Raw genomic sequence first — 23,971 nt, 5'->3', positions numbered from 1 at the left:
TTGCATCTCCAGATGTTTGGGGGTTACAATTTCCATCACTGGTCCTGCTAGCTAGGGATGATGGGAGCTGTAGTCTAACAGCAGCTGGAGACCAGTTTGGGAAACCCTGGCTTGATAGATTGTGACTGATCACATGTTTGATATGACTGCTTAGTCTGCAGTCCACTGATGGGCAATTCCTAGGCCCTTGCTCTTCCTTCTTGGTGTTCTTTGAATGGAATTCACACTGGACAGCCCTCCAGATAGAGGATTCCTCCAAATAGTCCTCGGAGAGCTCTTCAAACAGAGGGCTGCCCTCTGTGAAGAACAATACATAGACATCCTCACTGATCTCAAAGAGCAGGTAGGTTGATAAGAGTGAACAGATCCAAAAACTCTTTTCTTTTTTTAAAAAATATGGTGAACAGTAATATGGTTACCTGCACAAGACAGCAAGGCTATCCTATTATCCCCACTCCTCCAGTTCTTTCCTGCCATCTCCCTTTTGTATCAACACCTCCATCTGGTGATCTAGGAAAGTGGGGTGGGGGGACGACACCTTTGCCTAGAGATATTCTGACTGCTAAAAGTTTTGAGACAAAGTTCCTTTCACCCCATCCTTCTGCCTCTCCAAAGACATACCTAGGCTCTCTTGCCAAATTGTTCTGCTCATCCATGGTGGCAGAAAGCACACTTTGCTGCACAGCTCTTCCATGACTTGCTGACACAAACAATGGTTACTAGTTACATGCATTGCATCATTTCACACACAACTAACCTAGTAGCAGTATACACAGCAGCTAGGAGAAGTCTAGTTCTTTACTAGTGATAAAATTTAGTGATTCCTCAAGGGAGATCATATGTATAGGGATTATGACTCAAATGGTCTTCCCACAGTGGAGAAAGCTTTTGTTCCCACCCCCAAAGATAATAAATAAGGAATGAAAGTAGAAGTGACAAGGTTAAATAAATTTATTTGATTGGTTAGTATTTTTATTTTTTTGTATAATACCAAGCCTGTCCTGTTCATACGTTCTTTTCCTGTTCAGCATATTCAACTGTATGGTTAAATTTAATTTTGGTTTTATGGTTGGGTCCCTATGGTCTGTAACAACCCCTCTCCCCAGGTCAGAATTCTGTTAAAAGCAGTCTGACAACCGAAAGAGGTTTTTTCATCAACTATACCCAATCAGCAGCAGATTCTTATTCTCCATTGAGTATGGCGTGTTTTCAAACCCCTGTCTGTTTCATTCACAATTCCCATTCTTAAGTGTCCTCCTAAAAAGGACAATGCATTTGTGGGAGAATGCAGTATCTTGAGGGGAGCTAGAGAGACGGTGTGCTATGAATGAGAAAGAAGTGTGCATGTATTGTACAGTAAATTGGCTGGAAACGTCTTTTCATTGTGAGCCCAGCGAGCAAGAACTGTCATTTCTGTGTCCTGTACCACATTTGCCACATTACTGGTGCAAAAGAAACATAAGATTTAAGAAATGATCATCTCAAATAACTTGGGTTCTTTTATTGAACCCTCTCGTACTCAGACCAAACATATTGACTATGGGATTGTTATTTCTTCTGAGGAAAAAAATGTGATATGGATTGTGATTTTCTCATTTTCTAAAAACTCACTTGTAGCCTCGATTTACTTAAGCAGTTGTCCCAAATAAAGATGAATCAAGGTGTCTTTTAAACCTCAGGATCAGTGATCACCTCAGCAAACCCTACAATTTACCATGGATACAGAGAGCACATACTGCTTGCTATGAACTGGGGGTTCACAACCAGTGTTGACTTATATGGTGCCATGCTTTGTCAGGAACTATAGTAGCCCACACAGTACATCAAATCTATGAAGTGTAAAGTAATGCTTTGAATCTGCCTCTTTAAGTCACTGCTATGTGGATTTATTACTGTTGTAAGACTAAAAATATAAATTGACCTGGAACATATATCATGACTGTTCTGCCCTGAATGTATACAATAGTAGATGTGCTCATTTAAAAAACTATGACCAAAATAATCATTGCAGGGTTAAACCAGTGATTCTCTCATAACAAAAACCTACTTTCTATGATTCAAGATGATACATACATCCAGGAAGACTGAATGGAGATGGGAGTGTGGAGAAATAGTGATTTGGTTTTTCAGGTTCTGAAGTATCAAAATGGAGGTTTGCTCAGTATGGGTTGCCACTATTCTTCCCCCACTCTCCAAAAAACAATTCAGTTAAAATTTGATAAATATTTATCTTATTGTCATTAAAAAAAATGTAATAAGAGCAATGCTTCTGGATCAGATCTAAGGCCTGCCTAGTTCAGTCTTCTGTGGACAACCAGATCTGTACTGGAAGCCCCCAAGTAGGACATGAGGGTAGTGACCAAGAGAGGCCACATAGCACACCAAATGAAGGACATAGATCCGTCCCGAGTGGCTGAAATGAAACCAAGAGGCCGTAGATAGCTCATACCAGCCTGAGTGGAAGACATTGTCAATCAATCACTGGCAAGGAAAACAGCACATGTGCTGTAGGTAGAAACCTACAAAGAAACCCAGATGTGTGTGGCATGCATGCATACATGCGTGTGTGCACACACACACACACACCTACACACCAACTGCATCCGACCTGAACCTTTCAGCAATGCCTCCAAATGATACACACACACACCTCTAGCAGTAAACATTATCCATCGATCAGCCATTGACAGGATCCGACATTGCTTATTTCTGGCTTTACTGCAGCTGGCTGAGGCCCAGCCCAATATTTGGGCAATTACAAGGAGGGATTAAAACATCCCAGAAATAACAACTGCATTTTCAAGCTGATAGACATCCACAGGGCATCCCATATTTCAATGGAAAAGGACAGACAAAAGCATCTTTCTTTGCTAAATCTACGGGCAAGAAGGCAGTTGCAATTAATCTTTGAGCCGCATTTCCTAAGACGGCGCCTAATCAGCCTTCATCCCTCTCCATCTTCCTTTCCCCTCTCTCCCACAACACCCCTCCCATCCTTCCTCCTCCACCCTTTCCAGAGGCTCCGATGAAAGTCATTGTTACATGGTTAGGATGCTCGTACAGAAAAGAGCACACCTCAAATACCGATTGCCATCGGATTTAGAGATGATTAAGGAAAGCAGCGATGAAGCCGATGCTTCTCTGTTGCTTATGCTCACCATGCTGAGACCAAGGGAAGGCGTTGAAAGGCGAGGGATGTGCAAGCTGGATCCATTTTCCCTTCTACTGAGGTTGATTCAGAGCACAACATCAGCAACTGCTCTCTCTCTCTCTCTCTCTCTCTCTCTCTCTCTCTCTCTCTATCCCCCCCTCCTTTGGTTGGTGATGCTGAGGATGGAAACCACCCACCCACCAGCAATAGACAGAGCCTCAGCCACTTCCCTCCTTGGAGGAGGAGGTTGATGAGCTCACTGAGGAGAGAGCCTGGAAATTGCAGCATGGACCGCCTCCTTCCCCCCTCCCCTGCTGCGGTGCTTTGCTCTCCCTGGGCGCCATGGCAACGGCCATGAAAGATGGAAGGGAAGCAAGGAGATGGGGGGGGGGAACGAGGAAAAAAGGAGAGAGATTCAGTATCTTTAGCAATGAAAAGCTGCTTTTGACAGGCAAGCAAATCACTTCAGAGGGTACTATTATTGGTGGAGGGGAGAAGAGGGTGAATTTCTCACCCAAGGAGGTCAGAGCAGGGGGTTGAACACAATCCACATTCCTATTAACAGGAAATTCCCTCAACACACACACACACACACACAGAGAGAGAGAGAGAGAGAGAGAGAGAGAGAGAGAGAGAGAGAGTCCTTATATTAGATAAGCAGCTCCCACCATCTCAATGATAAATAGGGGTTAAATTCTACTCTGGGAAAGTCAAACTGAAGGACATAATAATTATGGATCTTTAAGGACTTGTTAAGAGATGGCAACCCAGCCTGACTCTGCTTGCTGCTTTAAATGTGAGATAAACAATATGTAAATGTGGGTGTGAGAAAAAGGCTGACTGTGAAATCGCTAAGCTTATTGCTGGTAGCTTAAGACTACAAACTGCCCTCCCTCGATGCAGATGATAAATCTGACATATATATTCAGCTTTGGTCTGGATAGCACAGCAGTTATAGCATGGGTGTCCTTTCTGTGGCCTCTTTCATTTATGATTTAGCATTCCATTCTGTTTTTCCACACGGTGCCCAAGGCAGGTAACAACAGTAAAAACAAATGGCATCAAGATAACTAACCATATACCCAATTAATGATGCATTAATTGCTAAAATATTTGTAGTAGTTTTCAGAGTCTAAATTACCAGTGCATTGTTAAGAGTCCACATTACTTATACAGCAACTATATCTAACTTTTTTTTAACCCCCCCCCCCCAAAGCAAACAACTTTATAACACATTATGGCCATGGGGCTGCCAGCACAGCCTATGCACACCCCCATAGTGTGGACCTTAATATTGTAGAGCCTCAGGTGTGGGGGGAATGGCGGCCCAAGAGAGAGCTTTTCTGTGGCAGCCCCGGTTCCAACAGTGGAGGTAAAACATAACCATTGTGGCTAGTAGGCACTGACAACCTTATCCTTCATGAATTTGTCTACTTCTCTCTTTTAAAGCCATTGTGTGTGTGTGTGTGTGTGTGTGTTTGTGTGTGTTCGCGCAAACATACTCCCACTAATATATGATTTCACAAGATATGTATTATTCTACTTGGGTACAATTGCTGAAAATGGCAAGAACAAACTTGTTTGAAGTCATCCTTAGAGCAGGGTAGGGGTGCCATTGGACTATAGCTCCCATCATCCCTGACCATTGGCCATGCTGGGTGTGGTTGATAGGAGATGGAAGGTCATACATTCTCCAGACTTGCTTTAGAGCAGTGTTCCTCAAACTTGAGTTTCCAGCTGTTTTTGGACTACAACTCCCATCATCCATAGCTAGGAAAACCAGTGGTCAGGGATGATGGGAATTGTAGTTTGAATACAGATGGAGACCCAAGTTTGGGAAACACTGCTTTAGAGGGATGTGTATTGGTAAAGTCTGCAGTAATCAGGGACTGCTGGGTTATTTAGCAAGTACCAAAGAAATGAACCTATGCTGCCAATTCTCGTAGTAGACCAAAATAAAATAAGCAGCGCATAAGCGACACTACCAAGCCATTCTACGTTCTAAATCTTTTATTAATAATCCAAGGGTTAGATATCAACGAGGATAAGACAGGGTGCCGGCTTAGTAAATGAATAAATGCTTAAGTCAAGAAAGAACTTAACATATGAAGTTGAATGTATGTAAATACACCAAAATCTTGAGGGAGAATTTCCTGAAGAAAGAAATTAAATATTGTAGTTTAATCTAAAAAGAAATGTAACATATGGACTTGAGAGTGAAAGCGTGAGAGTGAATTTACTGAAGAAGCCCAAGACTCTTCATGGGCGGCACCCTGTCTAACTCTTGTGCATAACATCACCGACATTTCGTTTGATCAAACTTAACCTCGTTGATAATATAGGAGCCTGGCTAAAGGAACTCTAAAGACTGAATCTTCCTTTTGGACACAATATGAATTAGTTTTCTGTTTGTGGCTTCTGTAGTAGATTTTGTACATAGCTCTCTCAATTTTTGGATTATTAATATAAGATTTAGAACATAGAATGGTTTGGTAGTGTTTTGTGTGCTGCTTATTTTATACTGGGTTATTTAGCAAAGTAGTCTGACTGAGAATGAGACTGAGGACTGACTGTGCTCATTGACTACAGAATGCTGACAGTCTTGGCTTTTGGGGTGGGAAGAATGGAGAACTAGAGAGTGGAGGAAATGGAACTGAGTGGCTGGTATCTTGAACAGCAGCACACCACTTGGCAACACGTTATCAGTTGTGTCACTCTGTTTTACGGACTGAAGTTCATCACTCTTCTCCTGGAAAGACGGTAATGAAATACTGCGCTCATTTATTTAAGTCCACATCTTGATTTGCCACTTTCCCACAAGAGTTTGGCAATGATTTACTGATCTTCCCTGTAGGCCAGTATTGTTGAGAAGGTCATACTCTCTAGGAAGATGTATTGACCTGAGAGACCCCAGTACCTGAAAGCTCGGGATCGCTGCATGTCTTATTAAAATGACAAGGAAGAATTCCACGGGTGGTTGCATTCTGCCACTTGAACGACTTCGCACAGAGTATGCCTGTAGAAATTCCCATTCAAGAGACAGGCATTGCACCACCTCATTGCAAAGGTCAGTGTTAGCATGTCATTGGGAGGCACTTCAACTCTTGCTGATGGCAGAAATGAAATTGTCTAATATTTCCCATGAGTTAATTTGCTTCCAGTCCTATGGGTCGGGGACAGAAAAGCTACCATGGGCTGGTGTGCTGCTTCATTTGATATTATAGTGGTGAAGCATTAATAACCAGCTGCATCCTTGACCAAACTGGAATTTTAACCCAGATCCATTGAAGGCTAATTTGCTCACTGAGAAAAAAGAGAGGAGGAAAAAATACGTATGCTTTTCAGACTTTGCCATTCCAGGATGCTGGTGTGTGGCAAAGTCTCTCTGCCATGGAAGGCTAATATGTCAGGAGAAGAGTTATTATTGGATGTTAATGATTTGTTAAACATGGCAATCTGTACTAAATGTGACTGGGGTCTTATTTTTAGATGCAAATTGTGGGCCTATGCACTTTCCTCACTAAGGATACAATGACATGACCCTGATGTGATTGTCCAGGAGAACCCAAAGGACCCTGTTGGACTTGTGACCTGGCTGGGATCATTTCAACTAGAGCCTCCATGTGGGAGTGTGGGCACATGTTTGCTTTCCACCATTGTGGTGACTGGAAAAGTGCTGTTATACATATCATATGGTATTGAAGAAACACCAGAACTGAGTGCATGGTAAGACGATGCTCTAAATCAGAGGCCGGCAAGGTTTACCTCACCTGAGCCGGTTCACTCCAGCAGAGATCCCTCTGTGGGCTGGATTTTGTGTCCGCGTGAGCGCATGTGCCCGTGATTTCCAGCATCTGCGTCTGTGCAGATGGGATTTCCAGCGCCTCAGAAGAGAGTCCCCGTGCTGTGCTGTGCTGGTTTAGTGCAGTGCGCGGGGACTCGTCGCGTGAGCGGCTCAGTTCGGGGGCGGTTCAGGGGCCGGTTAAACGACCCCCATGGGCCGCTTGTAGCCCTGCTCTAAGTCATCTTACCAAAAGGTTAAAAATGTTTGTGTGTGTGTGTGTGTGTGTGTGTGTGTGTGTGTTTCTATGTTCATTCAGCTTTGTGACCAGATCTACTCTCAGAATAACAATATCACTGGCCAGCTATCAAGTGATCACATGGTGAGTTACTACTTTTCAAATGTATAATTTATATAACATCAGCTGTTGCTAAAAATGCAACAAGAGCCTGTCTCTAGCTCACACTGTCGTTCATTCATGTGGAGATGAGTTTGAGGTTTGCTTCAAGAATAGTTCTTAAATAAATATAGGTTGTTTGCACCCTCTTATTATATAAAGTTACAGAACATCTTACGTGCCCTAATAAAGTCAGGTTATCTGGGGATGATGAGAGTTGTCGTACAAAACATTTGGTAGAGGTCAAATTGCCAAAGGTTGCACTAGTTTAATATAGCTATAATAATTGAGATGCTTTGTTTCCAGGATGCTGTCAGGATAACTTCACATTTTATAATTTTAGGTGTACAGCTAAGGTGTGTATCCACCTTACAGTATGTCCTTTCATTGAACATTCAGCATGTTTTGTGCTCAATATGTTATCAATACACTATCACACTTTCAATACCATTTCCACCTGCAATACCATTTCTATCTGAGGCTGTTATGATGCTTCATTCACAATCAGTGCATGGGCCATAGTTTCCTATGAGATTTTCTATACCTTTTAATGCAACAAATGTTCCACACTTGGTTGTGTCCTTTGTCCTACATTTGTTGTGTTGCAGCACAATAGTACCCCTTCAGTTGGCAATAAACGCAGTAACATTAGTGAAGCATTTCAGAACTAATAAAGCAGAATGGTGTGTGGGTAGTATAGCATTATTGCATTTACCCCAATCTCCGAGCAGCAAGAGACTCCAGGGGTTCCTGCACTTTCCCAGGGTTTAATTCTCTTGGAATAAAGGTGAACAAGACTGCGATGTCTTTAGCAGATACAGTTTTATTTACTCATATATACAACCTGAGCACAGGAGGGAAAGGCTCACAGGATTAACACTAACAGACGTAGCTCCCTATTAACTTTCCAGGGTAGCCCCCCCGTCCAGCTTCTAGCATCAAGGTCAGAGCAAATGTGAGCAACTTTGCCCTCAAATGCTTTGCAAATTTGTGCTGTCAGAATGTGAAACACTGATCGAAGTATTGTTTCTTTTGACTGGCAGAGCCTCTTCAGGATTTCAGGCAGAGAGGCTTACTTTCTATCACTTGCTACCTGGTCCTTTTAACTGAATTTAACAGGAAGTGAACCTGGGATATTCTGTATGCAAGGCAGGTGCTCAGCCACTGAGCTATGGTCCATAGTCGTGAGGTAACAATAAGCATACCTTTTCTGTCAACACACTCTCAGAGAAAGAAGTTACCAGCAGAGGTAGGATGACCCAATAGCTCCCCTGTCTCTGATCTTAACAATTCCATCTAGTCCCATCATGTGCTTTGTCACTATGCCCAGGGTGCTTCCGCAGTGACCCCTGGGGGATTTTTTCCATTTTTCAACCATTCATTTGCAGAACTCATCATAGCAACCTGCTGTGCTCCTCCTACACTCCTTACAGCTAAGGCAGGTGTGTGTAAGCAACTTGTTGTGCAAGCAAGTAGGGGCCTGTCAACAAAGCTTGCCCAAGAGTTCATTTCAAGTTATCTGGAGTGGTGAAAGAGGGCGGCTTTAAGGATGGGCACTCTATTGCTGACCGGGGCTGACCACACCTGACCATCAATCATATTGACTGGGGCTGATGGGAGTTGGAGCCCAACATCTGGAGAGCTGCAGATTCCCCAGCCATGACTTAGAAGATACTGCCTCTGCTCACACAAAAGATCAAAGGTATCTGAGCATTACTTTCTGCTATAGGATTGAAATAATGCATGGAGTCTGCATGGCTTGCTGTTTCTTAAAATGACAGAAACAGCTGGCCTTGCATTTATGGCCCAGTGGCTATCCTAACAGTGAGTGTTCCTCAGAGTCACAGCCTGGTCACATCTATGTGATCTATGTAAATAGCCTTTGCCATTTATCTGAATATTTACTTGTTCACCAGAGAACAGACAATAGTGCCAATTGCTGCTTTGTTACAGAGCATGATTGTGTTCTAAGAAAGCAGCTCTTGCAGAAAAAGTGAAGAAGTTTTCAACCAAGACAGAAACAATTGTGTCAAAGCCACTTGACATATTATGCAGAAGTAAATCCGGTGGATTTATGGTACACGTTTAGAAACTTGTGTATGTTGTATGCATGCTTCACGATGTCTTTGGGCTGCTTCATGCTGGTGTTTTCTTGTGGGAGTTTTCTGCAACATGTCCTTGATGCAATAATAGTGTGTTTATGGTGGATTTATAATGTTATAGTATTGGGGGGTTGATCTGGAGGATATCTGGGGAAGCCTTCCAGTCCTGTGAACCTAGCAGAATAATCTGCTAAACAAGCAAACCTGTCTCTTTGTAAAATAATGACCATAGCTGACCATTCATCAGCATCTTAAAGAATGAGCCATGTTGCCATAGTGACAAGTCAGTGATGGTGCTTCCAGGAGGAAGGAATTGGCCTTTTCCTACCTCACCTGGCTGGATGCCACATCATCCAAAGAAGGAATACAATAGGCTGAGGTGTGTGAGAGAGCCTTTTAGGTGGTTTTTGGGGCTGTGATGGTACAAATAATAATAGTAATAATAATAAATAATAATAATAATAATAATAATAATAATAATAATAATAATAAATTATTTACACCCCACCCATCTGGCTGGGTTTCCCCAGCCACTCTGGGTGGCTTCCAGCAAAACATTAAAATACAATATGTTCCACACTTGGTGGTTGTAGTTTTTTTGTATGTGTGTCCTACATTTGTTGTGTTGCAGTGCAATAGTGTCCCTCCAGTGGGCAATATCTTTATTCCTCTTTACTGCATACCAAGGAACCTGTGTGTTTCACCTAAGGAAGAAGGCAGACCTGGGTAACAGCTGTTTGTTATATGTGTACAGATGGATGGGGGCATATTAGCCATTATGTGTTTTTTTCCTTCCCAGGGAAAGTGCAACCTGAAACCTGCCCAGCATCTACAAAGCCTTATTTGAATGTCTGGTACTTCCTCCCACAAGTCGCTTATGAGATGGAGGCTCTAATGAACTTTTTTCTTTCTATTCTGCCCACCCTCCACCGAATTTGTGTACCATGTAGCCTAAAGAAAAATTCTGGAGGAAACTTATGCATCGTTTTGTGACCTGCTTTATTTCCAAGCTCCTAGAAGTTCACTTGGAATTTGTGGTTTTGTGTTAATACAATGCATAGTTGTTAGGAAAAAGAAAACTGGCACTGTTAAAACGCCTGTGAAATCTGTCACTGATTTATTCAATGAAAGTGAAATGTATGTTTTATGACTGAGTCACCAAATAATCCAACACCAAGAGGTCAGGTTTAATGGATTCATTTTCTACAACCATATTATAACAAAAACCAAAGCATAATTTTGTGTGTGTGCGTGTGTGCGTGCGCACGCACGTGTGTGTTTCTAATTATAGTTGAATGACTTCTAAGCTTTTGATTTAGCTTACTAGTGACTTGCATTTTAGACTTCTATAATTCTCATGTCATCTTATTTGTAATTTTAGTAAAACCAAGTCCTGGGAAAATATGCTTGCCACCTCCCCTTCCTTGTCTGTTCCTAAGATCAAGGAAACTCACCACAATGGTACAAGATTTCTGTGCCTTTCAAAAAATTGGACGCTGTCGCTAAAATGAAACACTTGCTTCCTACACAGGAATACAATGTGACGTCTGAAAGGTCTACTGGTTTCTCACAGCTACTTGAAGGAGAAAACAACACACATTCCTAATAGTATACTGACCTTTAATGGGACTGGCCTTTGAAATATTTATTTTGGTTCTGGGCAAGTTGTATGTTGTATATGCCTCAGTTTTATTTTGGTATCTCTTGGACAACTTTGTTCACCACAGAATATTTCCCTGCATGAAATTATGCGATGGGCAGGACAGCACTGTAAAAGAAGTGCAAAGCCAAATTGTTTTTATCTGAAGTGTACACTTGCAATGAATAATTCAAGAGCTCATAGGCTTTGGAAAGCTGGAAAAGTGGCTGGTTAGAGGTGCCTAATTAATTTCTCTCTCTCTCTCTCTCTCTCTCTCTTATGTGCTTTCCTATGCTGCCACTGCTGTAACCTTGACCGCCCGCTGCATCAGAATGCCCTCAGTGCTGCTTGGTGTTGGTAAGGAATTTGAAGACCAAATTAAAACTTGCCCTCAAAATCTTTCTCCTGAAGCCCCCTGCCCCAACTTCCAAGGCAAAGCCAAAACCAGTAATAATGGCACACAGCCTGCACTGGCAGCATGGGGACAACAGGAAGGCTTTTCATAATACTATCGTCCCCCTGTGTATCTAATTGCCATGTCAAGAAGGAGCCAGCAAAATCGGCAAGAGCAGGGAAGTGCTGCCCAGAGGAGAGCAACACTGGAATGTCAGAACACTGGAAACTGCTTTGTAGCAAATCAAACCATTTGTCTGGTATTTGTCTACTCTGACTGACAGCTGCTCTCCAGGGTTTCAGACAGCAGTCTCCCCTGGCGCTATCTGGAGATACTAGAGCAGGCATAGGCAAACCCAGTCCTCCAGATGTTTTGGGACTACAACTCTCATGATCCCTAGCTAACAGGAACAGGGGTCAGGGATGATGGGAATTGTAGTCCCAAAACATCTGGAGGGCTGAGTTTGCGTATGCCTGCACTAGAGCTTGAACGTGGGGTCTTCTACTTTCAAGACAGAAGCTCTACCATTAGCTATGGATTTCCCCCATCTTGTCTCATCTAGCAAGTGCTATTTCTTGGGTCCAGATATTTTTTCAGGGCTGGTTTATGCACTAGGTTTTCCCCAAAGAAGTGACACTTGCCCTCGATATATGGTATATATTAGACTGTTGGGTCTTTTTAGCTGTGGCCCCATATCTGAGGAATTCCCTCTCTAGGGGGCACATATAGACCTACTTTGCTGCCTTATGAACAGACCTTGGAGACCTTATTTTAAGCAACTTTTAATTAGTAACTGTGGCCCTCTTTTTATTTTAAACTGCTGCTGTTTCAACGCTTCAGTATAGCATTTGACTCGGTGGAAATCAGCTTCCCATGTTCTCAATTGCCTGCCTATTCTATATTTGGGATATGTAGGACTAACATTAACTCTAATATAGCGTGGAAATAAAATAACACATAATTAGGTACCTTCAGCTAATTGAATGAACTTCAGCACTATCTCCCATTTGGAATACAACAGAGCCTTTCCCTGCCCTGAATTATAATTTAACAACGAAGGGTATTTTAAGCACTCAGATGTAAAACATTATTGAAAACGAAGGCTTTACAAGCATCTTCCATCAACACCAAAGTATCCCAGCCTCTTTGTGCTCACCCTTTCTTTCCATTCCAGCTGGTCATTGCAAGAACTCTGTAACTAAGGAATCATGTCTGAATTTGCTCCCCCCCCCTCTTTCTGTCCCAATCCCTTTCCCCTCTTGTGTCATGTCTCTTAAATTTTAAGCCTAAGGGCTGCGGCTGCCTTATCAATGCCATTTTTTTCTCTAGGGCAGGATAAAACAAATAACCCACTCCCCAGGTTTGCAAGGCAAAGTGACTTAGCCCTTAAAATTAAACCCATATGCATTTACGAGCCTGAGCTTTTGCTGGGCACATAAAGAATCAATGATAAAGGAAACTTCAGGGTCATGTGACTTTCAGGCTACCAAAAAAGCCAACACAGCTTTAAAGGGCATTTTATTAAACAAAATAGGCTAATAAAAATGATGCTACACGTAATCATTTAGGTTTATGTATTCCCTTTCATTGAAGCTATTATAGTGATAAATATCAGTTATGGGTTTTTAAAATTATTATTGATCCTCTAAGCTGTTTTGCTTTTTACATTATGGGAGTTCATTTAACTCACCTACTACTACACCCTAACCAGACTTTATAGATGTGGACTCCTTACTTCCTTTTGTTTTAGATGCACAAAAACATCAGGAAGGTATTTTATTCTCCTTACACTTTGAGCACAGCTGTCAACTTTTTCCTTTTCTTGTGAGGAATCCTATTCGGAATAAGGGAATTTCCCTTAAAAAAAGGGAACTGTTGACAGCTATGCTAATGAGGCCTCCTGCCGCCAGTGCCCTTCCACCATTTGGCTTCCATTCGTAGACTGAGGTAATGTTCGCAAACCAGAACACTACTTCCAGTTTTGCGGAGTTCGTAAACCGAATAGTTCATCAACAGGGCTGTTCAGAAACTGAGGTACCACTGCATAAGCTAAGCAAGCTATAGTTTAGGGCCCCAATGTCTTGGGGGCCCCCAAAAAATTTAAAAGAAAAAACCCTGGATGTACATTTCCAAAATATAAGATAAAAAACAAATAAAATAAAACTACATGCAGTGAATGGCTTTAGATACCTATTAGGTCCATAAATTACCATATAGCATATATTCAACACAAAAAACAGCGACAATTTGTTGTTGACAAAGGACAGCTGGACATAAAAAGGGCCTCATCACCTTCAGTAGCTTAGGGCCTCATCAAACCTAAATCTGGCCCTGGGTTGGGGTAGTGTAAAGGAAGGGGTTTTTTGGGGGGGGGGAAGGTGTGAAGGGAGAGAGCTTGGCCAGGTATGAGGGGGGGTTGACAAAGCATTTGGTAGTCACTGGTAGGCTGCATTTGTGGGCAATGCAAACAGTTTGAGCTGCCCCTAGTGGAACATATTTGTCATAGGTATCACCATTATTTCTTATTCTTATTATTCAGAATAGCACCTCAATAAAGTCACGCAAATACAGAACGGCTGGATTGCGTACGTTGTCAAGCGGGTCATTTCTCCATCTGGTGAACATCAAACACGGCCTTGTGAATCACTGGGCTTGTTAATCCAGTGTCAGAGATGTTTCTGTAATGCTGTTAAATTAAATCATTTGCCCTTTGAGGAAATGGCTATTGTAATTTTGGAAACTATAAAGAAATAGAAAATCAAACTAATGGGAGAGAAAACTGAAAATGACTCTCAGGGGGAAAGCTTCTAATTTTTTGGTCGGTATGCACATTTTAAAATGGTAATGACCCAAGTCAGTTATTGCCTTTGTTATGAAGTTTCCATGCCATATAGGATGAGCCTTTCTCTGTATGCCCGCTGCAGGCCTGGCACACAGGAAGGGCAGTTGCTTGCATGGCTACAGTTGAAGGTAAGAGCTGGTTTTGGGAGCCCTGAGCCTGATGAGAAGCTTTGCATGAGAATCTAATCTATCCCCCAATGATCATCTGCATTTTATATAATTCTGTACTCATAGAAGACCAGATGATGCTGAAAAATGTCTTCAGGCTCGGGTTTAGTATTGTTCAAAGGGGCTAAACAGCATGAGCCTGTAGTACAGAATGCCTGTTACTGCTGAACCAAGGTTTCCTTAAGGTACAATAAAGTGGGTTCTAAATCTTCCTCTTCATCAAAAATTTTTTCCTTCAGAAGAAAATGATTTTCCAGGCTCCCTGCTTCCTCAGCCTTCCATGTAGGGTACAGAAAAGGGCTTGCCAACCTTTTCAGGTATGTGAGCACATTTTGACTTTTGAGCAAGTTCTGTGGGTACCCTCTTCTCTGGTCACTGCTGTCTGCCTCCCCTAGATCAGCCACCCCCCAAAAGACAGATAGAAAGTTTCACACCTATAGCTGAGTTTTCCAAGGAAGCTGCATAGATGTTAAGATCTACAGTGGTACCTCGGGTTACATATGCTTCAGGTTACATATGCTTCAGGTTACATACGCTTCAGGTTACACTAACCCGCTAACCCAGAAATAGTGCTTCAGGTTAAGAACTTTGCTTCAGGATGAGAACAAAAATCATGCTCCGGCGACGCGGCAGCAGGAGGAGGCCCCATTAGCTAAAGTGGTGCTTCAGGTTAAGAACAGTTTCAGGTTAAGAACGGACCTCCAGAACGAATTAAGTGCTTAACCCGAGGTACCACTGTAGTAGAATTAAACTAAGTCTTGAAAAGCTGAAAGAATAAGTGGGACATGTATTAATCTCTCAGCTGCCTTTCAGCTGTATGTAATTTTCAAGGATGAAAAAAGCTACCCCACCCTCGGCCGTTTCCAGGACTAACCTGAAACTGTGAAGCTCCTTTGTTGTTTTTGCTATTGGTTGCTGCATGTTGCTTAAGTGATCTAGTTAATGTTACAGTATTGAATTGTGGTTGTTTGTATGTTATTGTATTTGTTTTGCAATATTAGTAAGAAATTGTTACCATGTTATTGTTTTGCTATATTGTTATGCAAAAGTTTTTATGTTTTAACGTTTAAAATGTATTACTGATTTCTTCATTGTATGCCACTTCAGCGTGGTTTTTGTGTGTGGAAAAGTGAAGGAAAAATGAAGGAAGGAAGGAATGTGATGCAGTTACCACACATATACATCAGTACATGCAGAGGACTGTTTTGCACAATTCCATCCTCTCAAAATGAAGGATAAAATTAAATGAATTAAGCTTGCATCCATGTGTAAGTTTCATACTACCTTGCGAGGGTGGGTCTGCAGTACCCATTTTTCCATGAAGCTTTTTGGATTTACATATTGGGTAAGCATGAGATTTGGTGCTCCAAAGACAGCAGTGATGAACACTTGGAGTGTTATTTCCTTATAACAGAAAACAGTAAAGGGGAGGTGCTGCCACCTAGTGCCCTTACTGAAGAAGAGCACCATGCCTTAAATGTACAGTGGTACCTTGCCAACAAAGGTCCGTATAGTTAAAGCTATGGTTTTCCCAGTAGTGATGTATGGAAGTGAGAGCTGGACCATAAAGAAGGCTGATCGCTGAAGAATTGATGCTTTTGAATTATGGTGCTGGAAGAGACTCTTGAGAGCCCCATGGACTGCAAGAAGATCAAACCTATCCATTCTGAAGGAAATTAGCCCTGAGTGCTCACTGGAAGAACAGATCGTGAAGCTGAGGTTCCAATAGTTTGGCCATCTCATGAGAAGAGAAGACTCCCTGGAAAAGACCCTGATGTTGGGAAAGACTGAGGGCGCAAGGAGAAGGGGACGACAGAGGATGAGATGGTTGGACAGTGTTCTCGAAGCTACCAGCATGAGTTTGACCAAAGTGCGGGAGGCAGTGGAAGACAGGAGTGCCTGGCGTGCTCTGGTCCATGGGGTCACGAAGAGTCGGACACGGCTGACCGACTAAACAAACAAAACCTCGGGTTACATACGCTTCAGGTTACAGACTCCACTAACCCAGAAATAGTACCTTGGGTTAAGAACTTTGCTTCAGGATGAGAACAGAAATCGTGCTCCGGCGGCGCAGCAGCAGCAGCAGGAGGCCCCATTAGCTAAAGTGGTGCTTCAGGTTAAGAACAGTTTCAGGTTAAGAACGGACCTCCGAAACGAATTAAGTACTTAACCCGAGGTACCACTGTACTGTATTCCACATGACAAGAAGCCTGAAATAGTAAGTTTCACCAAAGATTTGTGACTTACAATGCGTCTGCACAAATAAAAAATAATCAGGAAAAGTGACCCCTCTTGTCTCTTTATCCCCTCCCCTGCTTCTCCACCTCCCATAGCTTGCCTGTAGGAACACAGAAGTGCTGCACTATATTCGTGAATTATCACACCATGACACTTTTCTTCCTGCCCTAGTTCCTTCTCTTCCCAGAGACTGCATTCATTCCCACTCTGACTTGTGAGCAGAAGAAATTGATTTCCCCCCCCTCACCCCTCAATGGGAGGAAAAATGGATTTGAAAGTTGGTTTAATGAGAAAAAAGTGCAGGGGGCTTTATGTTTTGTAGTCCTCCTTCTCCCACAGCAGATAGAAAGTGATTGTCAAGGCTAGCGATTCCTCTGCTCTAAGCTGATGTTGGCAAACAGATGAGTTGCACCCTGACCCATTATCTTCATTTGCCTTGTTTTAGGTAAAATAATGTGTTTCTGGCATTCAGGGGAATGTGCTGGGGTGGGAGAGATACATATGCCCAGATGACTTGTTTATTGAGCATTCATCCTGATTTGTTTGTGGGGAGGTTAGATGAAGTTGTGTCAAGGAAATGCTATCCCATATTTTACAGTGCATCTTCCTATTACTTTTCTTATTGGAAGAAAGCCCAGTCCTTTGGGGAAGCGGGCTTCTTGTGCAAGACCTGCCAGTCAACTGGAACTGCACCACTTAAATTCGCCAGTATGTGACTGAATCCCACCTAAAAGCAACGACATTCTGGAAATGCAGAGAGAGAACACTCCACTTTTGAAGCTCCTACAGAAGAGACTGGAATTTTGAACTGGGCCAGGAGTCTGGAATCAAAATGAAACACCACCTCAAATTAAGGAGGAGTATAGATGGAAAAATGGATGTTATTGTACTTGCGTATTATATAAATTGCCTCTTGTCCACTTAAAACTTTTACACAAGCAGGGGTTTGATCATTTTTCTGCTGAAACCATTAAGGGGGAAACTACAATTCATTCTCAGGCATGCAATACCCCCCCTTTTTTTTTACACTTAGTTTGTATCTGGTTGGAAGAAACCATCTAATGTAAAGTATGTTATGTTGCTTACCCATACACAAGAATATCCCTGTGAGCATAAACATTGCCCTCCTAAAGTTTGTTTCAAACAGAGACCACCACCATTCATGCCAGTCACTGCTTTTAATATTTCATCCAGCATACTTTTAAAATAGTACAATAAATTCAATCAACACTGGCAAGACATTGTGTTAATACTAACATCAAAAATGTTCTTCGGTCACAATGTAATCCAGAATCATTTTCCAAATGTAGAAATATAACCTGGCAGTTTTCCTAGGCATACGACTTTATTGCACTTTATTGGAATTATTTTTTTAAAAAATCTATTTTTACAAGATCAGTGTAAATTGGCTGATCTTAATACTATTTTGTTCTGTTTAATACCACCAAGAAACATGCCACAGTTATTAAACCTGTTTAATTAAAAAAAACAATACACTGCATAATACGTTTGTGTGAATATGCATATACTTCCATGGGGCAAAAGAATCCTCCTTTATCCTGGTTAAATCTATCAATAAAACTATTTGGATTGTATCCAACTAAATCATTATGTGTACAGAATGACTTCTGTTGGCACAAAAGAACTACCCTCCTCCTCCCCCAGGTGTCTCCTGCACCCCCCAATGTAGTCTGGAGATTTAGGGTGTGCATGTGAGAAAACAGGGAGGGAAGATTCTGTTGCACTCAGTGTGTGTGTTCCTCACATGCAGTGATTTAACTGGATACAACTCTGTGCTGCAGAATGTTATTCCATGTACGCCACTCATGAATACCTAGTTTCCCCAAAAACATGGAGGCTACACAAAACAGATCAAAAAACTAAAGAGAAGAGCTACTGGAAAGTTTCAGATTCTTGTTTTAAAATTCAAGCACTTTAAAAGGGGGACCAAAATAGTTATTTTCTGTGATTACTTGGCTGAAAAACACCTTATTTTGAAATTCATTCAAGAACGGTGTTTAACTGAAGTGCACATTTCTTCTCCCATAGAATTATTTATTGCCATTTTTTCCCCAGAATTCACCAGGAAAACCAGCTCAGTGCAACCTAAGTCAAAGTCCGAAGCCTCTTTACTGGATGGCAAATCCCTAGTTAACTCAGTGGAATTTACTTCTTAGTAGATGTGATACAACCAGGCTGCTAGATCATTTTAAAAAGATTGTGTCTAGAGTGGCACAATTTCATTTTTTTTTAAATAAGATATTTATTAAGATTTTCAAAATATTACAAAATTAAAAAAAACCAAACAAAATAAAATTAGTTAAAAACAAGTCAATCTTTCGATTACTTATTTTTCATTAGCTTGTTTCCCGGACCTCCTCACGCCTCCCTTTTTTGTATTCCAGTTCAGTTTGTTGGTTCAGCAAATCCTTCCCCTCTTTGTTTATCCTAATCTCTAATCTTAAAGTATTGTAACATTAAATTTTTACCTGTTAGTAATCCATTTTTCATATTCCCTTATAATATTTCTGCTAAAAACCATTTAATTTCTATCCAACATCATTCTAACATTCATTAATTTTACAATATTTCTGTAAATAGTCTTTAAATTTCTTCCAATCTTCTTCCACCGACTCTTCTCCCTGGTCTCGGATTCTGCCAGTCATTTCCGCCAGTTCTAGAGTGGCACAATTTCACAAGTCAGAGTTGCAACCAGCCTGTACTATCCTTTGATCGTACAGCAGACTTGGCCCTTGTCCCTAACTGCTTTGAAATGGGTGCAAATGCAGTACACTGTGGCCACCTGGTCACAGGAGAAGCCTGTCACCTATCACATCACTCCTATTTAAAGGCAAATGATTTGGTGAAAAAGGATCTAGAGATATGGTCAAACTTGAAGCTTTCCTTGTTCGGTCGAATTGCTGTTATAAAGATGAATGTATTACCAAGAATGTTATTTTTGTTTCAATCATTGCAAATCTTGGACAAAATGGACTGTTTCAAGAAGTGGCAGAGAGACATTTCTAGATTTGTCTGGCAGGGCAAGAAGCCCAGAATAAAATTTAAAATATTAACTGATGTAAAGGACAGAGGTGGATTTGCCCTGCCAGACCTCAAACTTTATTATGAATCAGCAGCATTCTGCTGGTTGAAAGAATGGCTGCTTCTTGAGAACACAGACATTTTGGCTTTAGAAGGTTTCAATAATGTTTTTGGGTGGCATGCATATCTGTGGTATGACAAGGTTAAAGCACATAAAGCATTTAAAAACCATATTGTCAGGAAAGCATTGTTAAATGTCTGGATAAGATATAAGGACTTACTTGAAAACAAAACCCCAAGGTGGTTGTCACCGATGGAAGCAAAGGCTCAGAAAAGGCTCAATATGGAGGCCAAATGGCCGAAATATTGGGAAATTTTGGAACAAGACGGAGACAAATTGAAATTGCAGAGTTTTGAGAAATTAAAAGACAAAGTGCGAGACTGGCTTCATTACTATCAGATAATGGAGGCATACAATTTGGATAAGAAAATTGGCTTCCAGGTGGAAAAATCAAAACTAGAAACAGAACCGTTAGAACCCAAAACTAAGATTCTGTCAAAGATGTATAACTTGCTGTTGAAATGGAATACTCAGGATGAAACGGTGAAATCTGCTATGATTAAATGGGCACAAGATGTTGGACATAATATTATGTTTGCTGACTGGGAACAGTTGTGGACCACAGGTATGAAATTTACGGCATGTAATGCCCTAAGAGAGAATATTATGAAAACGATATACAGGTGGTACATGACACCAGTCAAGCTCGCAAAAATCTATCATTTGCCCGATAATAAATGTTGGAAATGTAAAGAAAATGAAGGTACATTCTTTCACCTTTGGTGGACGTGCCCAAGGATTAAGGCTTTCTGGGAGATGATCTATAATGAATTGAAAAAGGTATTTAAATATACCTTCTTGAAGAAACCAGAGGCCTTCCTCCTGGGCATAGTCGGCCAATTGGTGCCAAAGAAGGATAGAACTTTTTTTATGTATGCCACAACAGCAGCAAGAATACTCATCGCAAAGTATTGGAAGACACAAGAGCTACCCACCTTGGAAGAATGGCAGATGAAGGTGATGGACTATATGGAACTGGCGGAAATGACTGGCAGAATCTGAGACCAGGGAGAAGAGTTGATGGAAGAAGACTGGGAAAAGTTTAAAGACTATTTACAGAAATATTGTAAAATTAATGAATGCTAGAATGATGTTGGATAGAAATTAAGTGGTCTTTAGCTGAAATGTCACAAGGGAATATGAAAAAATGGATTATTAATAGGTAAAAATTTAAAATTACAATACTTTATGATTAATGACTAGGATATACAAAGAGGGGAGGGATTTGCTGAACTAACAAATTGAACTGGAATACAAAAAAGGGAGGCGTGAGGAGGTCCGGGAAATAAGCAAATGAAGGATAAGTAAAGGAAAGAATGAATTGTTTTTAATCATTTTTATTTTGCATTTTTCTTTTTTCTTTTTTTTATCTTGTAATACTCTGAAAATCTTAATAAATATCTTATAAAATAAATAAATAAATAAATAAAGGCAAATGATTTGTCACACTATCATTTTCCAAACTAGTGCTGATGTGTGTCAACAATGGGGAAAGTGCAAGCAGCACGAGGTATTTGGCAATGCTGGAAAAAAAAAATAGAGGCAAAAAGGTTGTTTAAAAACAATACCTAAATCACACTTTCCCCAGTGTTTCCAATCTCTCTGCATTCGGGTGCTCATTTCCACATGAAATAGCTGTGCTGAAGGAATTTCCCAATATAATTTCAAAAAATTGGGAGCATGGGTGAGTAACCTGCGGCTCTGCATGTGTTGCTGATATCCAACTCCCAGCAGCCCCAGCCAGCAGCACCAATGGTCAAGGATGATGGTAACTGTAGTCCAGCAACATCTGGTGAACCAAGCATTAGCCACCCTTGTTCTAGAGCAGTAGTTCCCCAACTTGGGTCTCCAGCTGCTTTTGGACCACAATTCCCATCATCCCTGACTACTGGTCTTGCTAGCTAGGGATGATGGGAGTTGTAGCCCCAAACCAGCTGGAGACCCAAGCTGGGGAAACACTGGTATAGAGTACACAGTCAGCTTAGTTCATCTGGGGCTTCAGCCAGGCCTGTTGACCTTCTCATTATTGTCCCATATGAGCTGAGAGTGAAATTTACAATATACCAGATGCTTTCATTCTTGCTGTAGGGAAGACTAGTAGTGCTTGCTAAGCTGCCTTTCAGGAAAGCTTGTCTCCTGTTATTGATCCTTTTACTGAGAAAGTCATGATAAGCTTCTAAGCAACCCCAGGCCTTCCCGGAAAACAGCTTGAAAACCACAGACTTTACTCTGGAAATTCCACTGTTGGTGGGTCTTTCAAAGCAAAACGTTCAGATCAAGCATTAGATCTCCTCCTTCCAGTTCGAAGACGAACATCACCTGCAGCTAAACAAGACTCGGCTGTATGGCATGTTTCAATTCTATGTTGCGTCTAACACATCTAGACAATAGTTATCATATAAAGTTACTACCACATTGGTAGGACAACACTCACTGATTGTGTATTATTTTGAACATGGACAAAGGCCAGGGTCTACGCTGGCTAACAATTTTGTTGAGTACAGAGGTAGATCTATTGATACCAGTACAAAGGGGTCTTCACTGTGACATTAAAATTGGTTTACCATACATGAAAAGATAAGTAGTAGCAATGAAGTAGGTATGTCAGGCATACTGAAATTACAGTGAAATGTTGATGATTGGTGAACAGAGTATTAGAACCTGGATTCAAACTCAGACATAGTCTTGCCAGGTGGCTTTTGGGGGGCGGGTAGAAAGGTTTGGTCTGCCCTGGTTTCCAGAAATAATAGCAGCCTACCCCTCACAGGAACACACTATAAATAAGGATTGCAAAACATAATCAATAAGCAGTGGATTTAAAGTGCCATAAAACAATGTCTGTGCTTCTTAAAACAGTTGACCAACAACCACCAATATTATAAAGTGACACAACTCATTTGGGGTGGAAAATAGGGCACTCTTGCCATTGTGTTTAGCATAGTGTGTTCATGTGACTGGACTTAAAATATTGTATCAAGAATGTGATTGTCAGATATGAAAAAATAAGGCTAGGAAATAGAGAACTAATACACCCCCCTCTCTGGGGGAAACATGTCAGTTAAGGCAAATGAAACTCATGAATGTAATGCAGAAACCCAGTCTCTTGATTTCCCCAAGAATTTGGCAACTGCCACTAATTAAGCAGGACAAATTAAGTTTGGCAGCCATTAGGATCCTGCCCGACACTGCAGTCTGCCAGGCACCATGACTAAGAGTGAATTCACACGTTGAACAGGGTGGTTTTTTCTGCACCCAGAGAGTTAGCATAGTATACTAACTTTATATGCACACGCTTTAACATGGGACACATTTAAAATGCAACCCCTAATGAGAGGACTGTACCATGTACGCTGCGCAGCACTTGGATAGGCTCCAATGCAATTCGGAGGAATTTGGTGAGTTTGCCCCATCTGTGGGAACTTTGCACACTATAAGAGGCTATGTTTTCTGTGATTACCAGTTTCCTTTCACTGTATTAGTTAAGTGATTTCAGAAGTGATGGGGGAAGATAGCTTTCCTTTGCTCTACATTGTTCAAGTTCCCCCACCCATCACACTTCTCTCACCCATCCCCAAATACTTGTTACATAACTGAGATAAGGCAACTTATGAACCCAGTATCAAATGCAAACCACACATTCACACTCTGGGCCTTTGAGGAAAGGAATCTGATGGAGAATTACCACCTGAACTGTAGATATAAATATAATAGCAAAGATGAACTTGCTCTTTGCTTTCCTGTAGGGTAGGGTTGCCATATTTCAAGAGGTAAAAATTCGGACACAAAAAGTTGTTGTGCTTTTTAAGGGTTGAAGCCAGAGCCTGTGTCGTCCACACCGGAGCCTGAACAAGAGCCGCCCGTGCACATTTTTTAAAAATAAAAAAAACAAAATCCAGGCCATTTTCTTTAAAATGTAAAATCCCCCCAGATGGGCATGGAGGACCCCCCAAAAGAGGACATGTCCTGGAATTCCCAGACGTATGGCAACCCTACTGCAGGGCAAAATTGAGAAAGTCAGCAAATCTAAAATAGCATCCTGTGATCTCCTTCTGTCTGCCACATTTTCCAAAGGAATTTTATCTTTAGCTTCTTGAGAG

The 23,971-nt window shown here is 41.4% G+C and overlaps 1 protein-coding gene and 1 long non-coding RNA gene across 7 annotated transcripts in view; one reads left to right on the top strand and one right to left on the bottom strand.

Moving 5' to 3' along the window:
* Positions 1–13,777, bottom strand: part of JAKMIP2 (janus kinase and microtubule interacting protein 2) — a 102,430-nt gene extending 88,653 nt beyond the window's left edge. For 2 of the 4 annotated variants that reach the window (XM_080997126.1, XM_080997127.1), the window contains exon 1: positions 3,159–3,410. The gene's annotated coding sequence lies outside the window, so the exon portion shown is untranslated. Of the gene's footprint in view, positions 1–3,075; positions 3,411–13,756 lie in introns of those variants that run through there. The other 2 variants (XM_080997131.1, XM_080997128.1) reach the window with 2 other exon arrangements.
* LOC308472415 lies at positions 5,790–23,887 on the top strand. Of its 3 annotated transcripts, none has more exons than XR_013983467.1 (7): positions 5,790–5,911; positions 7,252–7,314; positions 11,402–11,427; positions 14,004–14,790; positions 17,341–18,933; positions 19,387–19,562; positions 21,306–23,887. It is a non-coding gene; the product is annotated as an uncharacterized lncRNA (long non-coding RNA). The 3 variants fall into 3 exon arrangements; XR_013983468.1 differs by lacking the exon at positions 5,790–5,911 and adding an exon at positions 6,204–6,218; XR_013983469.1 differs by lacking the exon at positions 5,790–5,911 and adding an exon at positions 6,775–6,877.
* Positions 23,888–23,971: the final 84 nt, after the last annotated feature.

This window comes from Podarcis pityusensis (assembly GCF_964106645.2).
Source record: "Podarcis pityusensis genome assembly, chromosome: 2".
Classification (NCBI taxonomy): domain Eukaryota; kingdom Metazoa; phylum Chordata; class Lepidosauria; order Squamata; family Lacertidae; genus Podarcis; species Podarcis pityusensis.
Note: the sequence above shows the minus strand (reverse complement) of the source record. Positions and strands in the feature narration are given on the sequence as shown.